General features: G+C 42.8%; 1 pseudogene; it reads left to right on the top strand.

Moving 5' to 3' along the window:
• Positions 1 to 2,329: 2,329 nt before the first annotated feature.
• Positions 2,330 to 4,295, top strand: LOC121677063 (annotated as a pseudogene).
• The last annotated feature ends 4,983 nt before the right edge of the window (positions 4,296 to 9,278 follow it).

Raw genomic sequence — 9,278 nt, 5'->3', positions numbered from 1 at the left:
GCACCGGACTGGGATCCCAAGGTCCCGATGAGGAGCAAAAGGAGGGAGATCATGAGCAAGGAAGTCAGGACCGTGAGGAGTGCGTGTACCCATTGAGATGGTGGGACAGATCTAACGGGAGACCACCAAGTCCAGTTGGAATGGGACTGATGGAACAGGGGACTAAACCAGACTCTCTGAATGTGGCTGACGGTGGAGGAGGACTGAGAAACCAAGGACAACGGCAATGAACATGAACTCTACAGCATGGACGGGCTCACTGTGAGCCTTGTCAGTTTGGTTGCTCACCTTCTTGGACTTAGGGGGAGCTGGGAGGACCTTGGACTTAACATAGTGAAGGGAACCCTGATGGCTCTTTGTCTTGGAGAGGGGTGGAGTGGGGGTATGGGTGGAAGGGAGGGGAGGGAAGGGGGAGAAGATGGAAATCTTTAATAAAAAAAAGAGAAAAAAAAGATCCACAGCCTCAAATGAGTCCAGTTACTCAAAGACTGTATGTTGCATTCTTAAGGAGGCTTATTCTTTGATACAAATGAGCCCCATTTGAAGAAAAGCCTGAGGAAATTTTGTTCTTACCTACACAGAATTGAGAATACATAAAACCCAGTAGGACCGCGTGCCTGGAGTTGGAGATGCCCTGTCTATGGCACTGCAAGAGAATGTCTAAGGAGGCTTGGGGCACAGATATGCCACTCCTTTCCTTTCTTTGATATACAATGTTATAACATTGTATGTACTTATCATGTACAATGTACATAAAATGATTACACCTAACAAATGCATTGCCTCTCAGTTACCATTTTTTGTGAAGAGACTCTAAACAGCCACTGCTGAGCATCTTTAAAGCTACAATATGTTGTAGTTAACTATAGTCACAATGCCACGATCTCCTGATCTTAGTGGTAATTATGCCTCCTCCTCCTATTCTTCTTCCTCCCTTCCCTCCTCCTTCTCCTCTTCCTCCTCCTCTTGTGTTAGCTTTACCTTTTTAATGATCACACAAATTAAGATGCTGAAGGTTTGGAACCTCACGTATTAGTTGAGCTGGTATCAGACTAGACTTTATTCTTAATCGTGTTGTTTATATTTGTTGTCATGCTTATTTGTATTTGAGCCTTCTATAATCTTGATATAAGGATAAGTCCCCATGATGTTCCTCTTTTTAATATAAATTCTTACATAAGAGATACATTTTACATCATGATGTTTTAGAACAATTTATTGCTATGTCTCACTACATCTTGTGTCCAGGTGGTTCAGCATACCCTTAGGGCCTCTGGCAATAGAAGAGGCAGTTATATCTGCTAGAAGACACTATGTATCCCTATCTGTTCCAATATTCTGTGACTGAGTAGAGCTGTATTACTGAATTTAGGGAACAAACTATAAATGTGATGGCATGGAACTTAGGAGTAGATGTGGACCCTCTGGCTTATACCTATTGTGTGATCCTTGATCCCCAAGAAATCAAATGCAAGAGGTGGATCTATAGCTCTTAGAAATTTCTGCTATTGAAAGTTGAAAAACTTAAATAGTTGTTTTAAACTATGAAATTAGGCAGTTGATTAGTTGCTACCTATAGCTCAGTGAGTCTGGACCCAAACATCTAGTATGTTCTCAACATTTTCACTTTGATATGTTAGCTAGAGGGGCAGTTTGTCTATACAATTAAGAAACCCTAAGTACAAACAGCATTGTTACTGTAATGGTCCTTCTACTGTCTTCCTTGTTGCTTGTATCTTCTGCCCACTACAACCTACCCTGCACCCAGTTCACAATGGATCATTTACTTCTTCTTTATTCACCGACACGAGCTTGAGTCTTTCCTCATCCTCTTGGCTTTATCTTCCCTATCGCCTTCGCTCTAGAAGCCCGTGTTCTCTGTTTGTCCAGAACAGTCTATACTTGGTGTCCTGAGGCTCTGACCATGCTACTCCTTCTATCAGGGGAGTTACTTCCTCATTTTAGCAATATCTGGCCCATCTCAAATGCTAGCTGAGTTCTTTATTAGCCTTTTAAAGGCCCTGTTATTCTGTTTAAATATTTGCCCATATTTCTTTTAATTCTAGCTTTTGTTTACTTGGTTGTCTTTTCTGTGAAAGCTTTTTGAAAGAAAAAACAAAGTTGTCTTAGTCTTTGGACTCCTCAGCCTTAAAATCAGTCACCCAGAATCTTATCTGGAGTTTCCAATATGAAAGGCTTCCTGTTGAGTGTTATTTCTATCTAACCTCATGGCTACCAAACTTCTTTAACTCCTTCTGGTACAGGGGATAGGTTCTGATTGGTGCACGGAGGCAGGTGAGGTATAAAGCAAAGAGAGAGACTGCGCAAGATGTCTGTTTATAGCCCAGTTCCCCCCAGACTCCTTAACAATGGAGAGCCTCATTTTCCTCCACAGGTTAGGGCTGATCATATTTAACTTTCAGAGCACCAGGCATAGGGTATTATGGGTGCCAAGAGCAAAACATCACATTCCTGTCCCCTAACAACTCAGAGATCAGGGAAATTAGTGTCAGTGAAAGGAAAAATATCTGCTCAGGACCCCACGGTCAAGTTCTCTGACCATGTTCTCAGCACAAAGAAGAGGTGCCCCAGAGAGACAGAGGGCAGGGATAAGGGTAAAAGATGGGAGACAGGAAGGAAGAGGAAGAGGGAGTAGGGGAATGGGACCAGGAAGAGGAGGAAGGGATATTTGTCCCAGAGGGACAAAGAACTGCCACTGGATAGAGGGGAGACAGACATTGCACTTAGGCAAATGGCAGTTTATAAAGGTAAAATGGGAAACCCCGTGTTAGGATGAGGTGTTTAATTTTAATTGGGCATATTAATTAGGTGAGCCAAAAGGGGCTTCTGGTTGATGGATTTTAATACTTTGATAGCTGGATCTTGGTAGTCAGCCTTACTAGGAAGAAGTAGCCAAATAAGGGAATAGACCTTGGGGGCTAGTTTCAGGAAAGTAATCTAATGGTTTTTAGCAAGGCAGAGGGAATTGGAGAGAGGGGCAATGCCTGCCAGAGTCACATGATCACGTGGGCTACTGTCCCTTCAGTCAGTTACTTGAACATTCATTTCTTGGTAAAAGTAGAATTTTATTCGTTGCTGGATTTTTAAATGTCAAGATATAATATTTAAGTGTTTATAAGAGGCACTGGTGAGATGGCTCAGAAGGTGATCACGCCTGCCATGCAGCATAAAGACCTGCGTTCAATCCCTGGAACCCACACAGAAAAGCTGAGGGCAGTGGCACACATGTACGATCACAACAGTCCTATGGAGAGATGGGAAATGGACACAGAATTACTCTGAAGCGCTCAGGGCAGCTAGCATGGGGAATCAGGAACATCAGAAACAAAGAAGACTTTGCCTACACAAGGTAGAAGACAAGAACTGACTTCTTAAATCTATGTTTCCTGACTTCCACATACATGCCATAGTATAAACATGCTGTATGTGTGTGGGCATACGCGCGCACATGCCCACACACAATTAGAAATGGGCTGTCTGTTCCTCCCTGTTTCAGAGACAGCTGCATCTTCTCATTCAGGGTCAACTTCATCCCTGGGACAGGAGAGTGAAGTTTGGAGCGAATAGATTTGGTAGTATTTGGTGCCTAGTCACTAGGGATGCCTTCAACTTGGGCCAAGTTGATATTGTTCCCATCAAGGATCCCTTCATTGACATTGAGTACACACTATACATGTTCTAAAGTGACTCTATTCATAGAAAGTTCCATCACACAGTCAAGGCTGAGAACAGGAAACTTGTCATCAACAAGAAGACTATCTCCATCTTGCAGGGGTGAGATCCCGTCAACATCAAATGGGGACAGCTGGTACTGAGTATGTTGTGGAGTTTACTGTGTATTAATTACATCTCTACTCCTTCTACTGATACATTCATGTTTGTAATGGGTGTGAATCATGAGAAATATGAAAACACATGAAATAGTGTCAGCAATGCCTCCTGCACCACCAACTGCTTTGGCATTGGCCAAGGTCATCCATGATAACCTTGGCATTATGGAGGGACTCATGAGCATAGTCTGTGTCATTACTACCACCCAGAAGATCACAGGTAGCCAACACTTCTAGGAAATTGTGGTTCAGTGGCTATGGGGCTGCCTAGAATATCCCTGAATCCACTGGTCCTTCCAAGGCTGTGGGCAAGGTCATCCCAGAGTTGAACAGGAAGCTCCCTGACGTGACTGTTCATGTTCCTACCCCTAACATGTAGTGGATCTGACCTTCTTTCTGCAAAATGCTGACAAATACAATGATCTCAAGAAGGTGGTGAAGTAGGCATGGGTGGGCGCCCCTAAATGGCACCCTGAGCTCCATCCAGCTTGTCCCTTGAAACTGTAACAGGGATGACTCTCATTCTTCCACCTTGGGTACTGGACTGTCAATGACATCAACAGCCCCAGCAAGACTGTTTAACTAATTGGCTACAGCAACAGATTTGAGGACCTTATGGTTCATTTGGCCCCCAAGGAGTAGGAAGTTTTGAATTTCTCATCCCAGCAGGAACTGGGGAGGAAGAGGGGGTCCATAGCTGCCAGGAACTCATCCACAAGCTCCTCTCCTCACAGATTCCAGTGCAGAAAGTGAGAAGAAGAAGGGCTTAGGAAGCCCCCTTTTGTCCCACACCATCAGTTAAGTTCACTATATCCAGAAAAATTATAAATAAGTGAATAGAGTTTGAAAATTTAGAAGAAAAAACTAACAGTATGTGTTTAAATTATGTACCCTATTTAAGGAAACAAGCTTAGTTTTGATAATTTTTCCTAACATCAGATTGGTAATTCTAAATTTAAATTCAACTAAAATATTTAAATAAAAAATCTAGTAGTCAGCAAATTTAAAAAGAAATTACTTCTTCCAGAGGATCCATTATAGTTCTGTTTTTATTTAGATGTTTGATGTGTTAAAAGTGTAGTAAGGAGTCTGCTTTTTTTGTCCCAGTCGCCCAGAATGGAAATAACCACAGAGAAACTATATTATTTAAAACACTGCTTGGCCCATTAGCTCTAGCTTCTTGTTGGCTAACTCTTATATTAATTTAACCCATTTCTATTAATCTGTATATTGCCACATGGCAGTGGCTTACCGGGTAAAATTCCCAGCGTGTCTCTGGCAGCTCCATGATATTCCTCTTGACTCCACCTATCTTCCTCCCAGCATTCAGTTCCATCTTCCCTGCCTACCTATGTTCTGCCCTATCAACAGGTCAAAGGCAGTTTCTTTATTCATTAATGCTAATCACAGCACACAAGGGGGACTCCCACATCATAAAAGTCTTTATTTTTTTCTTAATACTTTTAATTTTCAAAAGTCTTGATTATCACCTAAAATGGGATTTAGACCACCAAGTTCTGAGCCTCACCTGTGACTTCCTGGCACTGGGTGCTTCAAGCTCCAGTTTTCAGCACTTCCTTGCCTTGCAGGCATTAGTGGCTGTGGAGTACACACCGTATGAAGGACTTGCATGCTTTCCTGATTCTGAACTTTTGCAAATTGAGAAAAGAGATTTTAAAACCGAAGATGAAGCATGGACTTCATGATTGAAGGAGGAATGTGGGGGAGAGTTTCATATGGCTTAGGAATGATGCTGTTCTAGGTCAGGACGTTACTGATGGGACCCCCCTGTTGCTGTGTGCATTACATGAGAATAAATGCTAGTTAAGCATGGTGGCATATACCCTTAATCCCAGTACTCTTAAGGCAGAGGCAGGCAGTTCTCTGTGAGTTCGAGGCCAGCCTGGCCTACATAATGAGTTCCAGGAAAGCCAGAGCCATACAGTGAGACCCTGTCTCAAAACAAAAAGTAAAAAAAACAACAAAACTCAGAAAACTATTATAATTTAAAATAATAATAGAAAGATACTGTTAAGAATCATATCAACTTGGGATGGGTGTTGAAGTCCTTAACCCCAGAACTTAGGAGGCAGAGGCAAGTGAATTCAAGGCCAGGCAGGTAGGATAACATAACAAGAGCCTATCTCAAAAACAAAATGAACCAATAACATCACCCCCTCTGGTAATTATTAAATAAATATGGTAAATATGAAGTTGTGAGGCACACCTAGAATTCACATGCCCTGTCATCAACATGTGTGTGTACATGCCCTAGAAAGGACCAGCTATAGTAACAATCCCCAAATGCTTTATTAAAAACAATTATTTTAAAAAATTAGTCTCTTAAGCTATACATATAAGGGAGGCAGTAACAAGATTAGTCATAGTCTTTTGGGGAACTAGGCAGTTGGAGACCCTGGGTCAACATGGCTCTGCCACTGCTGATGTTGGAAATGAGAAGACGTGGTGATTTTCACACAACAATTAAAGTTCCTTTCCAGAGTGATCCAAGCCATTTTGATTCACAGTCGTTCTTCTAAAGATGTGGCCATAGGGCCACGAGAGGCATGCGCCACCAGTCATTCAAAAAGACATGGAAAATGGCTGTAATCACAGCTTCCGGGAACAAAGGGGCAGCACTGTACTGAAGTGGAAAGCCACCTTCAATTCCTGACTGCCTACATGTCACTTCCATAGCTGGCTCAGTGTTGACAGGTGGCTCCTTCTCTCCCCAGAAGGTACAGATGGTACTGATGTGCCCCTCACCCTCTGTGCTCATATCATAGACTGTGGATGGAATCTATCTATCTATGTGTCTAGGCTGACTGCCCCAACTTGTGTGAGTTTACTGGGTATGTATCTGACCCCAGGTTCTTCAATCCCAAATAAACACTAGATGGAAGATATCCCTGCCCAATATGCATTTGTGCTCTGAATTATACTTATTGTTAATAATAAATCTGATTGGATGATAACAGGACAGAAAGAGATTGGGCAAAACAGCCTGAGACAGGGAGAATGCTGGGAAGAAGAAGGGTGGAGTCAGATATAGTTGACAGCAAATGCAGGGAAGCAAGATGAGAATGTCATACTGAGAAAAGGTACCAAGCCACATGGCAAAGTATAGTTAGAAATATGGTTTAATTTAAGTGTAAAATTTAGTTAGTAACAAGCATGAGCTATTGGCTGAGCTTTATAAGTAATATTCAGCCTCTAAGTTAGGACCAGGCAGTTGGAAGAGAACCATCCAATTATACATGTAGAGTTAGCAAGGAGTTTAGATCTGCAGCTGGGGAGGATGTCTTAAGAGACAACCAGAATTAGGAACAGGAAACAAGGACTCACGTGGGAGCTCCAGGGAGCTGACTTTAGTGACTTGTGACAGCAAAAGCTGGGCTTCATTGGATAGAACACAGAAGAAATGAGTAGCAAAGAAGAATCCAAGAAGGAACTAGGAAAGAAGAATCCTCACATAAAACAATGTTATCTTGGCCCTCAACAGAGGGATGGGTTCAAACGGGCTTGCTGCTTTCTGTGATGTCTATCAATAGAAGATGCAAAAACCCCTGGTCTCCTGCAGGGGAGTGCTCTCTGTCAAGCCATCTGTTGCATAGAAAACCCCACCTCTTGCCTAGATCAGCAAAACTTAGTGTCTGAGACAATTCTATAAGAGTGAGGTTCAAGAAAGGAGATGAGTGGTTGCTTCTGACCAAGAAAGACCATGAAAAACATTAGCAGAGGTTCTCGTTGGAACAGACGTCAAACGAGGACTCTAGGTCCTACAAGGCAAACAGAATTGGATATGTAAAATAGCGTGAGAAGACAATGGAGGTACATCTGGTCATCCTGCTGTGGTAGTGATGGTTCGGGGACTACTTCCTGGCAGGAACAAGATCCAAGCCATCTTAAAAGAAGTATAAGGGATGACAAAAGGGTCAGGGTCAATGAATAAAGGTGCTCGCCACCATGCCTGATGACCCGAGTTTGATCCCTGGGACCCCACATGGTAGAAGGAGAGAACTGACTCCCCAAAAGTTGTTCTCTGACCACCACACACGATCCGTGGTGCATATGTGTGTCCCCTCCCTTCTATACGCATACAAAAAGTAACACAAATTTTACAGAGAAATATAAAAGTTATAGCATAGAGGTTTGTTGTAGGTGAAAGGTAAACTATGAACAAGAAGCAAGGGCACCAGGGTGGGAATCAGAGTCATTGGGCATTTGTTCAGTGCCGTTGGACCCTAAGCCAAAGGCCAGAAGAGGTAAGAGGTGAGCTAAGAAGGAAACCAGATCAGAATCCTGGAACATGCTTGATACCATAGTAATTACTTTGGATGTTTCTTTGTTGTCTTAGTCTGATTGGGCTCTATAAGAAACTTAAGAGAAATTCATAAACAAAAAAATTAATTTCTCCTAGTTCTGGAAGCTAGGGATTCTAGGGCCAAGGTGCTGGCAGATTTGGGGTCTGCTCTCTGCTTTGTTGATGGCACCTCTAGCTGTGTCTTCGCCCAGTGGAAGAGGGCAGGGAAGCTCGTTTGTTCATTTTGATGATGACATTCATTTCATTTATACTCTACAGCCTTTGGATGTCGTCACTTTCCCAAGGGCCTGGCTTTATAGACCAGTGACGTTGAAGTGAATGGGGAAGAGAAATCGGGAAATGTAGGAAACTCAGGAAATGCAGGAGTTTGGCTTTAACAAATTGCATAAGACTGGCATGTCAGAGCCCAAAGCTTATTTTTCCTGTTTGCTCAAGGAACATATGAGCTGAACCATAACTGATATAACAATGCTAAGGAACCCAGATGGAAGGGTGTGGTGATGTTTTGTTTGTGTTCTAACAAATAAAGCTTGCCAGAAGATCAGAGTGCAGAGCTAAGCCATAGAGACCAGGCAGTGGTGGCACACACCTTTAATCCTAGGACTCTGGCGGCAGTCCTCTATGAGTTCAAAGCCACCCTGGGCTAAACTAGATTGACTCAGTCTCAAACAGAAACAGAACACCGGGGAGGTGGAGACAGGAAGTGATATAGTTGGGCGAAGAGAGGAATATAAGGCGGGAGGAGACAGGAGCTCAGATGCAGTCTGAGGTTTGGTGGAGACAATTGCAGTCTGAGGATGCAGTGTGAGCTTGCATCTTGAGCATGCAGTCTTAGAATTAGTAGAGACAGGATCGTCCCTTCAGTCTGAGGATTTGGTAGCAGTTAAAGGTCTCTCTATTTGGCTGGCTGCACTGTTTCTCTGATCTCTCAGCTTTCACCCCCTAATATCTGACTCTGGATTTTTATTAAGAACAGTTAGAATTCACGCTACAGAAAGGAAAGGGGAAAATAAGCGTAGCATGTGATCACACACCTCCTATCTTGGTAGCACATGAGTGTCTTTATTGCTCTGTCTGATAAGCATAATATAATAATGCATAAT

This window comes from Arvicola amphibius, chromosome 1 (genome assembly GCF_903992535.2).
Source record: "Arvicola amphibius chromosome 1, mArvAmp1.2, whole genome shotgun sequence".
Taxonomy (NCBI): domain Eukaryota; kingdom Metazoa; phylum Chordata; class Mammalia; order Rodentia; family Cricetidae; genus Arvicola; species Arvicola amphibius.
Note: the sequence above shows the minus strand (reverse complement) of the source record. Positions and strands in the feature narration are given on the sequence as shown.